At 33.0% G+C, this 19,973-nt stretch overlaps 1 long non-coding RNA gene across 1 annotated transcript in view; it reads right to left on the reverse strand.

Annotated features, from left to right (window-relative positions):
• Positions 1-3,799: 3,799 nt before the first annotated feature.
• The window catches only part of LOC114804745 (uncharacterized), an 80,236-nt gene continuing 64,062 nt past the window's right edge, over positions 3,800-19,973 (reverse strand). The window contains exon 4 of the long non-coding RNA XR_003752874.2: positions 3,800-3,862. This is a non-coding gene — a long non-coding RNA (uncharacterized LOC114804745). The remainder of the gene's footprint in view (positions 3,863-19,973) is intronic.

Genomic DNA, 19,973 nt, shown 5'->3' on the forward strand with positions numbered 1-19,973 from the left:
AAACCTAGGCTATTCAGACGACTTAATAGGATAGATTGCGTTCTCGGGTGGAAATCGGAAGACCGTTTCGAAATAGAGAACGACGAAAACTTAAATAAAAAAAACCAAGAACTCAAATCAGTTGTCGTCCAGTCGAAAAACCTTGACGTCTGGCCTGGTCTGAACGTCTGACAACCAATCTTACAAACCCCTAGTCCGGATAACATTTCAGACGACTTAGTCTGATTGATTGCGTACTTGGATAGTCGAATCGAAGTTGAAAAAGGCAAGAACCTATAGAAAACAGTTATTCCAAAGGCGTTCTCACTTTAGATGACGCTTTAATAAATATAAAGTGAGGTTCGCAGTACAACAACAATCTCTACGAAATGGACTTATGTAAAATTAATTAAAATTTAATAAATTCACCAAAAAGTATAGAATAACGGAGGAACCAGTTGGATTCCTTTCAAAAGACAAAAGAACATGTTCCTCAAAAAGATTGAAAGAGTGACACTGACGCAGAATATAGTGCGAACAATGTGTTCAACTAAATAGAAAACTGGTAAACTATAAATAAAACCTTTGTGGGTCTAGCAAATCTCGGCACAAAATTCGCACAAACTGCACACAACTCATTGTCTATTTGCAAGCAGCAAGATAACAGTAGACAAAAAAAATTAAAAATTAACAACAACAAGAAAGCGTATCATAGCAGTATAAAACGAAACTTGAAGTTTATGAAAAACTACTAAAAAAAGAAAATCGAGAATCCTTTTGAACCCGCAGTGGCTGTATGATCCCAAAAGCATACGCAGGATATGCCGATACGGCCTATTGTCTACAAGTGACATAAGAGCGCATTTTATGTGTAACAGGACTAAGCGAGTTGGGGTTGTGAAGACAATAGACGTACGCAGGCAGCAGCAAACAGCCAACTAACAAACTAACTAACGCCAAAACTTGTGCCACGATACGCACAGGACGCACACTAGAGAACCGACTCTTATCCATACATAGAAACTTTACGTAGTTTCTGTGGCGGCGCCTAAAAGGTAACGTGCCAAACAATTGAATTTGAATTAAAATGGGAAAATGAAAAAAAAAGTTTTGAAATGGAAAACATACGCAAATGATGATTCAAATAGCTGGAAAGCTAGGAATGGCAAAGTTGTTGGCAGCAAAAGCTTTCAATGAGAACTGCCGCAACTGGATATTTGAAAGTTGGTTTTCCGTTTGTTCTTATTTCAATTGTTTCGTGTAATAAATGGTTGTATTCTTTTTCACGGTGTGCGATGGAAGTTGTATGTGGAGTTGAGTACATACGAGCGTTGTGTGTTGAGTCCGTGAACTTAAGAATATTTTTTTTTTACATTAGTGATTCTTTCGAATTAATATTTTGAATTCAACAAAAGAGAAGTTGTCGCAAGAATTTTAAAATACGGGTCACCGAATATCAAAATCACATAATAATGACTCTATAAATAGCCCAAAAATGTTTCCTCGGGTTCAGTATTTTTAACCTAAAGATGAAGGAGTAGTTACCTCAAGGATGTTAGAACACGAATTTCTGAACCTTTTAGTATAAAACAATCCACCTATTCTATAAAAGTTATTCTTTAGAATCAGTATTTTTACTCTAATGCGGAATAAGTTGCCTTAATAACAGGAAAATACTGGTTTCTGTATCACCAAATCATATAATTATGATTCTTCGGTATCAATCATTTTACCACAACGAAGAATGTGTTTTGTCAGGTATCTTAAAATACGGAATTCTGAATCTTTTAGTATAAAACTATCTTCAAATTCTATAAAAAAAAATATTAAGGATCAGTTCTTATATCTTAAGATTATATCTGAAGATTAAGAAGTTTAAAATACGGGTTTCGGAATCTATAGTAAAAAAAATCTCCAAATATTTTCTTATTATTATTTCATAGATTCGGAAAATGAAGTTCCGTGGATTATTTTTCATATGTTCGAATGAAAACGGTTCGTTTTTGGTCATAGTATTACCTTAGTTTATCTACAGTTCGTCAGTTCCTTAAAAAACCATCGAAGCCACTTTAGTGGATCGGTCATTTTACGATTTTGAAGGCAAGTTTTGCAGCGGTATTCACATTATCCGCCATAATCAGCCAAACAGCAATCTTTGGACCTGTTGAATCCATTTTGCCGACATGATCTCATCAGCCTAACCCCTGAGTACCAATTCGCTGAACCTAGTTCATAAGAACTGTCCATTGTCACATCGAACAACTCTCGTATAACCCCCTTTAGAGCTTTGAGCTGACAAATATTTCACTATAGAGTGGCATTATGCGTGTCTTATATGCAGTGCGTATGTGTTTTGGAGCATAGCAACAGGCAGCGCCCGCGTCTATGCAAAAAAAAAACTTTAAGAAAGGCACAGTAAAAAGTACAATAACTGACATTGTATTGAGTGTTCGTTAAGCGTTTGCATACATAAACACTAGAGTTGGCAATTAAAACTTTTAACTGAATATTATTTTGTTTAAGATTTTGCACGGCTTTTAGTAATAAACAATAATTTTACTACTTTCAAAGTAATTTTACTCCTAACACATTAATTTTACACCTAACAAATTCATCAAAGAAGGTGTCGAGCCTCCATGCTTTGTTTCCTAACCTCAAAATATCGAATCGATGTTTTTGTTCTAAGGATCAACATATTTTGTGGATCTGCTTCCAACGCATTAATTTCTTGAATAAATATAGTAACAAATATATCTATTAGTTTCCAGTTCTCTACTGTACAGGGAGTAGCTTTAGATTTCTTGATTCCATAAAGTCTGATGATATGACCTTCAACTCTGACAGAAAGGACTTTTTAAGTACAAGTTTATTATTCCAGCTGCAGAATATTGCCGAATATCAATCGTTTAAAATGCCAGTTCGTTCTGGCCCAGTATAACTGATTGCCAAGAGAAGAATACCTAATAAATAATACAATACAGCACATCCGTAGTTGTAAACTGCACTTGGCGCTTCATGATGGAGTTCTCGACTTGGCAATTTTGAAGCGAATTGTCAGCTAGTTGATTGGGCTAAAGAGGAGCTTGTTTTTAATGTATTCTGTGGATTCGAGTTTTAAGTTTCTAATAGTACTTAGATCCGCTAAACTCTTTCTCCATCTCTGGATCTTACATCCACTGAACTTTTTCATGAAACTCTAGAGATCTTATGGCCCCCTCAGTCTTGTCCGTAGGTGATACTAACTAGCGAGAGGTAACCGATTTTCTATTGTGCGGGAACTCAGTTCAATAAGTGATAGTTTTGCATTCAGCACGCTTAGTAATGGCGGCCACCGTAAAGTTTCTAAAAAAGGTTTCGAGGTTTTTTCTAGGTTCGGAGACTATCTAGGTTCATTTAACATTTCCCACTTACAAGAAATAAAAATATAAAGAAAATATGGTTCTAAGGCTTACTTAACCTTAAATAAGGCTACAAGCTTACGAAAAATGGCTGAAATCCAAAAAATCGAATCTAGAAAGTGTTTAAACGATTGAAAGAAGCACTTATGATAACATCGAATGGGGACTATCTTAAAGGCGATAATATTAATGTTTTTTTGGATTATTATTTTTTACAAAAAAACTAAAATTCCCGTTATTTTTTGAACATACCTCATATATGATTGAGCAACTCTCAGTTAATCAATTATTATAAAAGGTGACAATGCTTTCATATACGAATGAATAAATATATTAAAAAACTGAATTCTCTTAATTTTTCGAACACAATGAATATTTTTTTTTCAAATAAAACTAAAATTCCCGTTATTTTTTGAACATACCTCGTACATGGCTGATCCACGCTCAGTTATTCAACTATATGATTCCTTGGTTGTAAGCATTACCTGTGGATTAGACAAAATCAGAGTATTTAATCCAATTATTATTCATGAAATATTTTCACAGATCTAAAGTTAGAAGATCGAGGCAATATGGTATTTTTCAATTAATTTATACAAAAATTTTCATATTATCAATTCCTTCAGTTAGTTAATAATTTTCATTATAGGCATATATCTACATATATATAAAATAGACTGATATGTAAATATATGTATGTATGAAGAAATATATGTTTGCATACATATGCCTATATAAAGCAAACTGCTGCACTCCATCAACCAACCAAAAGGCCTAACGAGTAAATGAAAGCCTCTCGATTGCATTAGACAGTGAGCAGGCACAGAAAGGGGCAATGCGCTTGGAATGCATGTACTATGAACAACAAAAACATATATACAAAAACACAAAAGCATACATGCATGGAATATATACATACATGTATGTATGTACATTTTGCTATAATAAAAACAACAACAACTACAACGTAGCTTTGTAGGCGTGTACTTTCCTTTCCTTCGGCTTGCACTTTCACATACACACACTAACAGCGCCTGCAAGTGGTGGCTATTTTTAGCCACGTTATTGCTATTGTTGTTGCTGCTGCACTAGCGCCCACACCAAACCAATCCGAACGCATAGACTCTAGCTAGCTAGCTGGTTAGCTATCCCCCACCCGACTCACACACATGCATGCGAAATGCATATGCGCAAAAAAGAAAAGTGCAAAAAGTCAAGCAAATGTGTCGGCGCTTCCAGTCAGCCATCAAACCTGCAACTGCTCACACTTGAAAGTTTGCTTGTTCTTGTTGTTCTTGTTTTATTCTTCGCACACTTATTGCACTTCTTGTTGCATTGCCGTACGTACGTATGTATATATACACAGCCACAGCGCGTAGACAAACAAATGTACAATTGCATGCATGCGCGCAAGCTCATGCTCACGCTCTCGCTCGCTCTCTCTCTCTATCACACTCTCACTCTCTCCCCGTTTTTATTGTGTTTTTGCACACATTTATAGCCGCTCCCACTGCAGCATTGCAATATTGCACCAGTGGCGCGACGATGCCGATAACCACTCGTGGCTTGGGTAAAAACAACAAAAACAAAAGCAAAAACAACAACAACAAAAATAATAAAAGTAAAATTTGCTTTGATGACATGCAATTCGAAAGGGTTGCATCAAGTGGCCACTTTGCTCTTGCTCTTGCAACACACACACGCACACAGCCAGCGTTGCACCCCAGTGTCCTTTCCGACGCATGCATGCATGCAATCTTCCTTTTCTGCTGGCGCATATTTGCTGCCTGTCATTCATTGCGGCTTCCTTCGTGTGCGTCGACTGTTGCACCCAACTCTCGTTGCATTAACTCGGGCGTTCAAGTCAAAATATGCTTTGATTGTGATTGTGGCGCGCGCGCGTTGCATGGACTGCAGTTCATGTGGACTGTCGCTCAGTCAGCGACTTTTTGTTGTTATGTTTTTTGCTTTCCTTCTTTTTTACATTTACTTTTTTACTTCTTTTGCTGCCTTCAGCGTCGACCTCCCAGCTGCCCAAGGTGCCACGTACTATCCTTGCCACTGCTGTTGCTTGTTGATGTTGTTGTTGTACGCTTACGTGTTGCTAGCGTTGATTTGTGCAATTTGTGGCTCTTTTTGCATCAATTTTTAGCCGTCATTTACTTATTTTTTTGCGCATCCCTTTGCCGTTGCTTACCATTTTTTTCTCTGCTTTCAACGTGACAGATGCTGTTGCGCTCTGTGCCTGTGTTGTTGTTGTTGCTACAAAACGCAATGCACAGTGCCATTGCGGACATTTATTGCTGCTTTTGACTTATGATTGACGTGTTTTCGCTAGCGTATAGCTGTCATCATAGCTGTCTGTGTGGGAATTTTTATTGCATTCGCATTTGTATGTATGTATGTATGTTTGCATGTAGAGAATTTCACGCTTGACAGCTAGGCGCAATGGTTGACAAATAGCGAGCAATGGCGAATTTGTGTTAGAGTTACAATTTAATTGAATTGCTACATATACAAATTAATTGAAACTCAATAGTTATATCTAGTTTAATTAAAAGCAATATTTGAATGAAATTAAAACAAGTAATATAATTAGAATAAATTAATTTAATTAATGAAATTTAATTGATTATAATTAATTAATTAAATTAATACATTATAAATGTAAATTTAGAAAAAATATTAATAAATCTTAAAATTAATTATTATAAATAAATTAATATAAAAAACAAAAAAAAAAAAAATTAAATAAAATAAATTTAAATAAATTTAAATAAAATAAATAAAATAAAATAAAATAAAATAAAATAAAATAAAATAAAATAAAATAAAATTAAATTAAATTAAATTAAATTAAATTAAATTAAATGAAATGAAATGAAATGAAATGAAATGAAATGAAATGAAATGAAATGAAATGAAATGAAATGAAATGAAATGAAATGAAATGAAATGAAATGAAATAAAATAAAATGAAATAAAACGAAATGAAATGAAATGAAATGAAATGAAATGAAATAAAATAAAATAAAATAAAATAAAATTAAATTAAATTAAATAAAATTAAATAAAATAAAATAAAATAAAATAAAATTAAATAAAATAAAATAAAATAAAATAAATTTAATTAAATTAAATTAAATTAAATTAAATTAAATAAAATAATATAAAATAAAATAAAATAAAATAAAATATTACAAATTAAATTAAAGTAAATTAAATTAAATTAAATTATATAGAAAAATCTCAAATATACATATGTATATTTTGCAAAAAAAATAATAATAAAATTCCAAATTTTTTAAAAATTTAATCAAATTAATTAAAATATGTATTAAATTTATGTTTTAATACCGAAACAGAAAATAAAATAAATTAATAAAAATACCAAGAGAGTATGTAAATTAGGGAAAAAATATTAATGAAGTCAAAATAATTAATTTTAAGAAATTAGATGAGAAGTAAAAATATTACATATTAATAAAAAATATATAAAAAATAATCTAAAAAAGAATTAATATTGTTTTACAAAAATTAAACAAGTAATTTAAAATAAATTAAATTCAAAACTTATATTACTAATTTTAATATAAAATATTTTATGTTTTAATTACAGCATTATTATTAAATTAAAAAAAAAAATCTTAATATTTTAATTAAAAATTAGTACATAAAATATTTTAAAATTACATACATCTTAGAAAAATACAACAACAATATAATAATATAATTAAAATAAAATAATTACTAATTAAGCTAGAAATTTATTTAAAAAAAAAATAATTCTGTTTATAAAAAATATTGTAAATATCAATTTGAAATAAGTTTAATTAAAATAGATACATTAAAATAACATTGCATAAAGAATTAGACAACTTTAATTGAAAATAAAATTAAGAAAACCTAAAATAAATTAAACCAAATTAAATAAAAGAATATTTTTACTAAGTGAAATTAATGATTTAATTAAAAAAATATCACGTTTAATAAAAAATAGAGTAAAGTAAATCAATTTAAAATGATAATAATAAATTAATTAGAAATAAAGTTGTATAAAAGATTATGAAAAAAAACAAGTAGTTTGAAAAATTATTAATTTTACAAAAATATTAAAGAATATTATTAAATATAATAAAATAAGAATAAGAATCACTAAATTAGAACAAAACAGTATTACTTTATCTAAACACAAAGAAAAATAATAAAAAAGACTTTATATAATATAGATAATAAAAGCAAAAGTAAATTAAAAAAAATAAATAAAAGTAAAACCGAATTTTATTTAATAAATTAAAATAAAAAAGATTGGTAAAGAAAAAATTTTAAATGTAAAAATAAAACTTAAAATGAGTACAGATAAAAATAATACAAAATATTAAATATATATATATTATTATATATATATTATATAAAGTATTAAAAAAACTAAAGTAAATTTTAAAGTAAATTTAAAAAATAATAATTAAAAATGTAAAAAAAAATTAAATGCTATTAAAAAACAATTTAAAATAATTAGATTTACATTATAATGACATAAGCCTATCCATTGAGTCAAACTAGATATTAACTGTATTTTTTAATTTAATTCACCTAAAAATATTTCTATATACATAGCTACAAAATATTTTCAAAAATGTGATCCCAAAAATCAAAAATCGTTAAATTTCATTGAGATAGCTCACAAAATGAACGATATACAAAAAAGAAAAAGTAGGAAGAATAAAATCTTTATATACGTGTATGGGTACCCAAGGAACATACCCACCGGATTCAACAATTTTCGGTAGCAAATTTTGTTTTTTGTTTAATTTTGTGTTTTATGGGAGTGCCATCAAAGCTTTCAATACCCATCAAAATAATATACGAAAATTTGAAAATTGTTAAATGGTCAGCTACACCACCCACTCAGCATTGTTGCCTGGAGTTATTCTTCTTCATATGCGGCATTATATGCTGTGTGTTACCAGTGCATTTGAGTGTGTGTGTTTACATGCGTGCATTTAGTGCAAGTGGCGGCACGTGTGTGGTTTGCTAAATCCACAGTATGCATAATGGTGTGCTACCCTTTTGCTAGTGCGCATGCTATCCATTTTGTTGTTATTGCACCTTTTTTGTGCAAGCCTGCACTGCAGTTATTATTGCTGTTGTTTTGTTTTTTTTTTTTGCAAAGGATATGCAACTTGTTGTTCGCTTTGCGTACGTCAGTCTAGGTGGTGGATGCATGCGCGAGACCTAGCGCCATGACGAGTTGTTGCACCTTTTGTGTTGGCTTGTGTTTTTTTCCACTTTCAATATTTTGATTTGCCAACTTTTATTGCTGCGTTGCAATGCTTGTGTGTGATTGTGAGTTTCTTTGTCGACGTGTATTTCTGATTATATTGCATTTTTATATGGTTGTATTTGTATATGAATATCCAATTAACTGTGCAGTTTTATGCACATGTGTTTTTGTTGTTAGTGTTGCACATGTGCGTATGCACTCGCCATGAATGCAGTCTTTTTTAAGGGTGCAAAGTGCAACGCTGTTGCAAGTGCACTTGTTGCATGCCTAGTGAAGTCGAACAGAATTGACGAAATACTTTTTGAGCCAAAAAGCTTTTTACGAAATATATTAAAATAACTACCAGCCAGTACTTGTCAGTTAAAAAATAAAGTCAAACTTTTAGAGGAAGCTCTGATAGTTTTTTTTTTCATGGAAGCTCGTGTAAGCTTGCACAAAGTCTAAACTTGTCAGGAAAAGATCTCATTCAAACAAAGTCAAGCTTTTAATGAAAGCTCTGATTTTTTTTTATGAAAGCTCATTCAAACTTTCACAAAATATAATCAAATAAGCACCAGTCAATACATGTCACATGTCACATGTTAGACAAATAAAATCAAGCTTTTAATGAAAGCTCCTTCAAGCTTTCACAAAGTTAAATTAAGTAACTACCAGTCAATACATGCCAGAAAAAATTCTCAAACAAATAAAATCAAGCTTTTAATGAAAGCTCCTTCAAGCTTTCACAAAGTTAAATTAAGTAACTACCAGTCAATACATGCCAGAAAAAATTCTCAAACAAATAAAATCAAGCTTTTAATGAAAGCTCTGATGGTTTTCTTAATGAAAGCTTTTCAAGCTTTCACAAAGTTTAGTTAAATAATTACCAGCAATACTTGTCATAAAAGTAATTACATTCAAATAAAGCAAAGCTTTAATGAAAGCTCTGTAGGTTTTTTTCATGAAAGCTAGTTCAAAAATTAAAATAAAACTTATTAATCAGCTCAGTAAGCACTTGCTGGTTGTCTTTTAAAAATGTTTTTGAACTTTAAAAATTTTAATGAAAGCTCTCTCGATCATAATATATGAAAATTGTTCAAAATCCTTGTCAATATTAAAAAAAAAATTGAGGGGTGTTTTTTTTAGATCCTAACGGTGTGTTTCCATGAAAACCATACAAAGAATTAATAGATCATAATTTAATATGAAAGCTTTTTCAAGTAAAGTTTACCCAAATCTTCTATAAACCCAGTGTGTTACAAAAGCCACAAGCATTTGTATGCTTTTTATCTTTTATGACATTTTTTCAACATTTTATATGAAAAGCAGCGAAAGCTCTACCCTTCAAAGCTTTCTAAAAGCTTTTTTAATATTAGGCAATTATTTGAGCTTTCGACAGTTTTTTACATCAACTATTTATAGCTATATCAATCATTATTTGTAGTGAAAGCTCTTTATTAGCTTTTATAGCAAAATATATGATATGCTGTGAATTTAAATGAATAAAAAGTTTATTCCAAACTTGAACACTTCTTTAAATATACTTCGTTTACGAGTGTCACGCTTGAAGAGCACACTAGCAAAATGAATAGTAGTCTTCAGACTTCTGAAGCTCACCGCTTTCAATTTTTTTTTTCATCATTTACAATTGCGGTTTCTGATATGTACTTCGTTAGCTTGTAAAAGAGGCGCTTAATGTGTGGCAACAAGTGCTAAAACTTGAACTTTCTGTAAAGACCCGGGATGAAGTATACATATAAGAAGTACAATTCACAGTAATTTATTTACGCTTTACTTCTTCAGTTGCCTACGGATCCAGTTAGCCTACCCTTTCTATTGACTGTTATCTTTTGCGGCTTTTTGCTGCACGCATTCACCAACTGGGTGTGGCTAATTATGTTGCAATTGTTGCACTTGCACAACTCGGTTTTCGTTTTGTAATTGGACCTTTGCGCCAATTAAAGTGCACTCGGACGCCTACTTCGACACCTTTTGTGCATAAATTTTTGTTTGTCAATTATTTTTTCTTTAATTGACTTTGGACTGGGTATAAGTGAAGAAATTTATGTCTGTGTGTCTCAATTCAGTAGGGACATTTTGTATGAAAATTAAATGAAATGAAATAAAATTAAATGAAATAACTTAACTTAACTTAATTTAACTTAACTTAACTCATCTCAAATTAACTTAACTTAACTTAACTTAACTTAACATAACTTAACGTAACGTAACATAACTTAACACAAATTGGAAAATGGAGAATACAACATTAATTTCAAATATGGATCAATTCACAAATATATGTTTCAAACCCAAATTAAATGAAATAACTTAACGTAACGTAGCATAAAATTAAATCAAACAGAAAATTGAGAGAATATGAAATATCTACATACAAGAAAAATATCAATCAATTCAGAATAGAAATAAATTGTATTAACGAACTTAACGTAGCGTAACATAACGTAACGTAGCATAAAATTGAATAAAATAGAAAATTGAAAATAATGAAATAAAATAAAAGTATTAATAAGTGCAAAAATATATATATTTTAAAATTAAATGTAAAAAAAACTTAACTTAATGTAATGTAACTTAACGTAAAATAAAATAGAAAATGTAGAATTTGAAATAGAATAAAATTAGTAATCAATTCAAAAATGTATTGTTTTCCGCTATTTATAAGCTATGATAAGCTGCTTTACGGTAGGTTCTTAAAAAATATCCCTTTTCAATCAATCATAATAATTCAACGCGCACGGAGTGCCCTTATTTTCTTATTGTCTCCATGCTAATGCATTGTTTTTCTTTTATAAGCGATTAATTGAGCACTTCTTCAGCTTCGTTTCGAATCTTCTCCTTCACCACAACCTGTATCTTCATAATTTTTAACCATAAACAGTATTTATTTTCATTCATATAGACAAAACCGTAGTGAAATGTGTTTTCGACTGGTTTGAACCATTCCACATGCATTTCATAATATTTGCTAACCTTCAATATTAAATATAGAAAATAACATTTATATAAGTGTCACCTCTCTCTCTGGTGAGTGTTGCATAATATTTAAAGGAATGAGAGATACTTCTTTACAGATTCAAGGTTATGTCATTCACCCACAAAGAAACGACAATCAAATACAATTCGAAGGAAATATAATTGGAAATTTCAATTGAAATGACAAAAGTGGGTGCAAAATTATGGGGAATAGGGGCGAGCATAACATTTTTTCTCTATAATAAGAAAGTATGCATTGGAATTTGCTTGAGTGATTGGTTGATATCAGTATGATGTGATGTGATCTAAAAGCCACGAGGTGATTCCATTCAACATTAGCTCTATATAAGCCTAAAAGGCAGTGGGTCTGGGCAGTGATCATCCTACGTGGATGTGATGTTATCCGATGCACCAATGTGGTTTGATTTGTTGTTCAGAGGGATATGGACTCTAGACAGAGGACCATCAGGTATCGATGTGATATGATGTCTAAGCCTCGAGGCTTCAAACGGGTTCTTCATAGCATACTGTCTCGTATCAAATATATTCAATATTTAATGTCTTTAGCTATAGATATCACAGGATCCTGAAAGCTCTATATAAGAAGAGAGTAGATACAGCTGAAGATGGTGGTGTAGTAGGTGCCAACCTGTTCCTCCAACAGTCGAGTCTAAGTAATCGAAACGAATCTGAACGGCCAAATCGGCAGTATTTTCCAAAAAAAAAAAAACGGAAAAAGTGACGTCAGTACTTAGCCGCGTGCTTGAATCATTTTTATCCCGCCAAAGACGGCCAAATCGGCATTATTATCAAAAAAAAAAAAATCGGAAATTTTTCTGCCGCTACAACAACAACAACAAAAAATGCACCTTAGTACTTACCCGGATCCTTGTTTAATTGAATATTGAAAATTTTTAAATATTAAATTAGAAAAAAAAATTTTGTGAGGTTATATTTTTCAAAAACTACCAAAACGATTACAAATAACCTCAAATGTATGTAAGTATATACAATACCGAAATTAGGAAGATACAAATGCAAAGAAATGCTAAAAAAATACCACAAATGAAACTGAAGCGACGAAGTGCCGAGCGACAGGAAGCACAATACAATACAAAAGCAAAAACAAAAACAACAAAAGCAAACATTCTCATGCACATGAGCACGCACATACGAGTTACATTACATACGGACATACTGGTTGTGTATGTATGTGTGTGAAAACATTCCAAGAAGGATACAAAACCGATGTGCCAAAAAGTGTTTGCTTGAGAACTGACGAGCTGCCGCTGCTGTTGATGGTGATGGTGATGGTGGCACGCAAGCAGCAAACAGCAAGCAGCGCGGCAAACAATGCTAAGACCGATTTCACACAGGCAATTTTTGTTGCGGCAATTCTTAACTTTATAGGAGAGGGGGCGACGAAGAGAGGAGAATTTCTCTCTCTTTCGCTTCCCTTGGTCGCCCCCTCTCCTATAAAACTAAGAATTGCCGCAACAAAAATTGCCTGTGTGAAATCGGTCTAAGCAAATTCAAATTCAAATTCAAGTCCAAGGCGAAGGCGAAGCCGAAGTCGAAGACATACAAACACATACAAACAGCCGAAGTCGTTGTCAAACACATGCGCAGGCGAAGGCGAAGGCCAAGGGTTTGTAAAAATTTTCAGCAATGCTGGTGTGGCCCCTAGTAGCTGCTGCTCGCTTCGCTGTCAAGCGCACACATACACAGGCAAATACACTTCCTTTTATAATTACGCGCTACACATGTTGTTGCTGTTATTGTTGTACTGCTTTCCTTAGCTCCTTTGTTTCGTTTCCTCTCAACGCACGGTGATGGCAGCATTTTTGGCAACGCCGGCGTCAGCGTCGTCGTCGTTACTTATACATACATACATAGGCATGCACAGGATAAAAATTAAGCGCGCGCTCTCACTCATACACATGCATACAGACATAACTGTATAATCACTCAAACACGCTGAGTGTACACTCAAGACGCGCATAAAAGCACTCACAACTGTCTTCGAGCCAAAGTAATGCTTAAAACCTCCTTAAAACCCGTTTAACTTCCATCACACTCAAAGCTTATACAAAAAGTTTTTTTACTAGCCTGCTCTATGTCTTCCTAGATTCATAGATTTTTGTCGCAATGTATTTATGCAAATTTTCTATTCAGCGGATTTTCGATTTTATCGCTAATTCTTCATATGTATATGTGTTAGTTGTTAGATCGTTGCAAGTAAACGGCTTTCAAAATCTCTAAATCTTTGAGGGTTGCTCTGTAGTCAGCAGCAGCAGCACTTGAGTTTCGTGCCCTTAAAAGCTTATTAACAGACAATTGCATGATTTCGTCAAAAAGATAAATTTAGAAAATGGTGTTTTACGCTACGAAATTGACGAACGTGTTGATCGTTGATTGATCGTCGCATCTGCTTTGCAATTGCGCTGTGCAGCTTAAGGTTTGGGCTTCTAATTGGCTACTTGGTGGGGCAAAAAAATATTTAGAATTAGTTAAAGATCGTTAATTATTATACTGATAGATTCTATCAATATCATTAAGTGATCAGTAATTGATCATTAATGAAGTCTCTTTAACCTCCACTGGAACGAGAGCGGAAATATAAAAAAAAAAAATTGGATTGTCGTCAACACGCTAAGGCTTCCAACGGATTTATCCTACAACTTCAAGTTATTCCATGAGCCAAGATTTGGAATGCTTATAGGCGGCATATAAGATCGTAAGCGAAGTTTGTTCAAAACCCCATAAGAAGTCTAATATACATGTAACTGAGAAGGAAATGAGTTGACAAATACCTAAACTATCCCTCATGAAGACCTGAGGCATACGGGAAACACGATCGAAATCGTAAAAAGCTTAAAATCAATATGACAACGGTAGGAACTTGTTATACATTGTATCTAATCTGGTCTTCGTATATGACGTGAGATATTTCTGAGAGGGTTGGAAGTGGTTTACTTACAAGACTTGAGATATTTGGAAAAGCCTAAATGTAACTGAGAATGTCGTAAGTTGTTAAATATCTGATTTGGTTCTCTTAGAAGACTTGAAACATTCAAAAAGCTCAACCGAATCAGAGAAGAAGCCTAAAATTATCCGATAAGGGTAGGAAGTTGTTAAATACCTAATCTGGTTCTGGTACAAGATCTGGTCTTCGTAAATGACTTAAGACATTTCTGAGAGGGTTGGAAGTGGTTTAAATTTTGGTCCACTTACAAGATGTGAGATATTTGGAAAAGCCTAAATATAACTGGGAATGTGGTAAGTTGTAAACTTGAACCATCGAAAATCTCAACCGAAGTCGGAGAAGAAGCCTAAAATCAATCTGATAAGGGTAGGAAATTGTTAAATATGTAATCTGGTTCTGGTACAAGATCTGAGGCAGTTGGAAAGGTCGATCGAAATCGGAAAAGAAATCTAAATATATCTGGCAGGGGTAGTAAGTTGCTAAATATCCAATCTGGAGATCTTAGAAGACTTGAGATTTGTCAAAAGATCGATCGAAATGGGAGATATCTAAAATATATTTGGTAATATCTGATTTGGTTCTCTTAGAAGACTTGAAACATTCGAAAATCTCAACCGAAGTCGGAGAAGAAGCCTAAAATCAATCTGATAAGGGTAGGAAATTGTTAAATATGTAATCTGGTTCTGGTACAAGATCTGAGGCAGTTGGAAAGCTCGATCGAAATCGGAAAATAAATCTAAATATATCTGGCAGGGGTAGTAAGTTGCTAAATCTCTGATCTGGAGATATTCGAAGACTTGAGTTTTTTCAAAAGCTCGATCGAGATCGGAGAAGCCTAAAACATATTTGGGAAAGGTAGTAAATTGCGAAGTTAATGAACTGGTTCTCTTACAGGACTTGAGACATTGGAAAAGCTCTATCGAAATCAAACTAAGATGCTAAAAATCTGCTAAAATAAAGTTCTAGATATTGGATATGCTGTCGACAAAGTCAAACAAATAAATAAATAATAAAAATTTCCAAAACAGAAATAAACAAATTACAAGAGGAAAAAAATTCAAGAAAGCTTTCAAAAATTACTATCAAGTGAGATCACCAAGCGTTTGCTTAGCAAAAAAAAAACAAAATAAATAAAAATGTATATATATATGTATTTTTTGCAAAGTAAATAAATTGCAAAAACAAAAAAATTGCAAAGAATCTATGCAAAAATCATGCCTTATTGGGGCAATGAAAACTTAATGTTAATTAGATGAGTCAATGCCGAAAGGCAAATGGCTGGCAAATTGATGTGCGCGCCACAAGGGACACACACACATGCGTGTATAACTGTATATAAACAGTTAAGCGCAATAAATAAAAATTGTAGGTGACACGAAGAGCGCCGCTACACACGCCAACGGCATAAGCGTTGAGTTAGTGCAAAAATGATAGCGCTACAATTTGCAAAAATTAAAAAAAGAAAAAATAATAATAAACAAATACAAACAAACAATTAAAACAACAATTAAATTAATAAATAGCGTAGCGAGAAGTAGAGAGCGAGAGCGTGAGAGTATTGTTTGTTAGAGCAACATTTGAATATATTACGGGCGTACAAACCGCAAAATTGCTTTGCAAACACACAAACGAAAACAACAAAAATATCAAATAATAACGCAAATGAGTGTTTAATAAATATTTTAGTATAAAGCTGAAAGCATGTGTGTGCAGAGCTTTGAGTTGAGAGAAAGAGAGAGCGCTGATAAGTAAGTACTATGAGTGTGTGTGGAGCGCTTGGAGCTTGTGCGCTTGTATGTGAGTGGGAGAGGCGAAAAAGCAGCAACAAAAAATACCAAAAAAAAAAAAATACAAATAGGCAATGGACATTTGGAGCGCATAAAACGGAAACGGATGTACTCAAGCGCTGAGAAAATAGTAAAATACAATTTTTTTCGAATTTCTCAGCGCCACCGCAGAAGGTGAAAGTGAAATATGCATTGTTTTATGCAACATAGGTATGTACATGGCGTGTATGGCATGTGAGGTGAAGCACCGCTATGCGCTGATACATACAAACACATATTTAGACACACACACACACACACATGCATGAAAAGTGCGCTCAACTCACGCGTATACAAATGTATGATATACTTATATGTACATGTATATATATACATAACTGTATATGCAACCATGTATGTATGTGACATTTGCGCTTGTCTGTATCTAAACAAAAATTAGCCGCACTTTTCTCCAATTTTTTTTTGTGTTTTCTCGCAGCGTCTCTCCCTACATAAACTTTATGCTGTGAGTTTTTTTTGTTTTGTTCAATATCACAATGTGAGTGTGTATTTGTGTACTCATATAAACTAAATGTACACCTATACATATATACATACATACATACATACGTACATACATGTTTGTGTGCATTGAAGCGTTAAAGCATTTTCTTAAGCATTCATATTTATATGTTGTTGGTATGCGTGCAAAAAAGCCGGTTATATAGTATGCTAAGTAAGCAAAACTCTATATACATACATATAAACATATTTGAGCTAATTTTTTTTTTAGGTTTTTGCAAATATTAATTATTAAAGACTCATTTGTTAATTATTAAAAGATGATATTAAAAGTAAAAGCGGCACCCAACACACTTCAAGCTCACCAACTAGAAATAGTTTACTTAAAAAGCGATTTCACTCGAAACAAATCCTTTTGACCAACATTGGCAGCAACTTCCAATCTCCAAAAATCTTTTAATACTGTAATAAAAGTGATTAATTTCCATAAAAAGAAACACCTAAACCCAACAGTCCTGTTTCCCCTAATAAGACATCCCTATGAGTCAATAACAACCGCTACGCATTTAAATATGTACCACTTTATGACGCCAAACACAGTGTTCTTAATTGCCCAACATGCCAAATACATTATAACATGGTCCTCTCCTTATAAGATACCCCTATAAGACAGTAAGAACCACTATACATATAAATACAGTAACCGTTCTAGATGTTTCTTCGGCTTTTACGACCCTAGAGCCGGTGGCCTTAATTGTCTAACGTGTTAAATCTGTTATACCATAACATAACAACATAGCCTTTTCTGTGCAAGATATCCCTGTATGTCAGTCAGTACCGCTATTCATATAAATAAAGTACATAAATCTCCCAGATGCTTTACGAACTCATTGTCATGGTACGTCCCCAAATAATGGAAGTGCAGTTCAAAACTACCCTAAAGTAGCTATCCGACTGGAGTTTTGACATTGCCTGCCGAATGAAGATCACTTTGGAACACCTCGCCGACTTGTACACTTGGTAAACAGAGCGCCAGTCGCACATTCAATGTACTCGGTTACCCCTGATACCTATTAGCAGTCATTAGACCTAAAAAGTAGATGTGCTACCCTAAAGTAGCTGTCCGACTGGAGTTTTGACATTGCCTACCAAGTTAAGATCACTTTGGAACACCTCGGGGACTTGTACACTTGGTAAACGGAGCGGCAGTCGCACATTCAATGTACTCGGTTACCCCTGATACCTATTAGCAGTCATTAGATTAGGTTAGGCTCAAAGGCTGACCTTCGTCTCAGATGTCGCTTTGGCCAATTTTGTACCTTGCTCGATTTCCGTACAGAATCGATCCATAAACTCAAATCTAATGTCAATCATAAGTAGCTGTTCGATTGAGGTTTTTAACATTGTTTGTCGAATGAAGACCACATCAGCTCCTTCGAGGGCTCGTACACATGTTATACCAAGCAGCGGCCTCCAATGTGCTCGATTATGACAACTAGATATTGAAGACTATTACTCAACTTAAGTTACAATCTACACTTTCAGAGGTGGATTTTTGTTCAGATTTAAACAATATTAATATTTACAATTGAGATCATAATAGTCTCATAGGTAGCGGTTGAAATATACCAATGGAACGAGCTTTCTAGATGAACTTCTGTATCGAACGTATTTCATCCGTTTCCAACAAAGTCGGATCTAGATAACCATAAGACACCCTGATTTATAAGCGAATAAGTATTGTCATCGCGACGACGTTCCGTTTGAGACAAGGCCATAAGGACATACGTTTCTTTTCTTGATTCTGCTTTGAACAAATCAATACATTTAGGGTTGTGCACCGAGAATAAGCTATTTATAGCCTTTCTATCAATCTCTAAGTGAAATTGTGTGGGATATGGTGGTCTGAAACGTGTGTAATGTCTGGAAAAATGAAATCGAAGATAGAGATTTGTTCGAAAGAATCTTCTGAATGTCAAAAACCTTGAAAAAACGATGAATGGGTAGGTCAAAAATGAGAAGAAGGAAGAAAGAAATGATATCTAAGTGATAGAAAATTCAAAAGGAGATAGAAGCTTCAGAACTAATACCAATCCTACTATGTAATTCCAACTTGTAGTCCAGATAACATATACTTTTTATATAGAGTATAATATGTAGTATGTACAATCGCTATGTGCTGTTATCGTTACAGTACTGTTATTCATCCGAACCCTCGTCAATGAAAATTATAGTTTTTGTAGACAAGGAAGCTTTCACTGCCTTATCCGCAGGACCTCATCTAAAGCAAATAAGCTCTTATGAGCCTTAAAACTGCAAATTTGGTTAGTCAAGGAGTCCCTTGTAGTCACTCACGCGAGCGACTTTTTGTCACGAAGAGCTTTCGAAGGAGACACTTAGAGTGAGATTTACTTGGATTCATTAGCGAAAGCTCTTTCGCACTCAATAATATTGTACCATACTGGATTGACAAAGTTCTTCTGATTAGAAATCGATCACAATTGACAACGGATCTTTTACGGATTCTTTTGCAAACAAAAACGCATTATGCATAACAATCGGTTCTAAGCCTTAAGGTTACTAAGAATTTACGAAATTTCGTTGACTAAATATGTGGATTGTTTTTAAGATGTTTCAATGCAATGCAGGAATGAGTTTAGGTTATAACGCTTAGCAAAAACAAATATTTTTTTAGTGAAGTCTCAGAAAGTGTGGTTTTGTTCGCCCAATATTGATAATGTCTATGCTGAATTTTCTCAAATTAGTGGTAGTTCGACTTAAAAGCTAACTAGAGAAATAATAACTGTTGCTCTGAAATAAAAACATGTTTAAGAATTGAGATTGGTATACATATAAGCACATTCATAGCTGCGCTTTTGCCTGTGGGTCAAGGACTCACACGCTGCCCGACTAGCTACACATGCAAGGAGACACGCAGACAATTAATTTAAAATATTAAAAATGTAATCATTATACAACCAAAAAAAGAGCATAAAAATATCCTTACTACAACAACAACAAAGACAACAAAAACCTATTACTTCGACAGTTCATACAAAGCA

The sequence above is a fragment of the Zeugodacus cucurbitae genome, chromosome 5 (genome assembly GCF_028554725.1).
Source record: "Zeugodacus cucurbitae isolate PBARC_wt_2022May chromosome 5, idZeuCucr1.2, whole genome shotgun sequence".
In the NCBI taxonomy this organism is placed as follows: Eukaryota; Metazoa; Arthropoda; class Insecta; order Diptera; family Tephritidae; genus Zeugodacus; species Zeugodacus cucurbitae.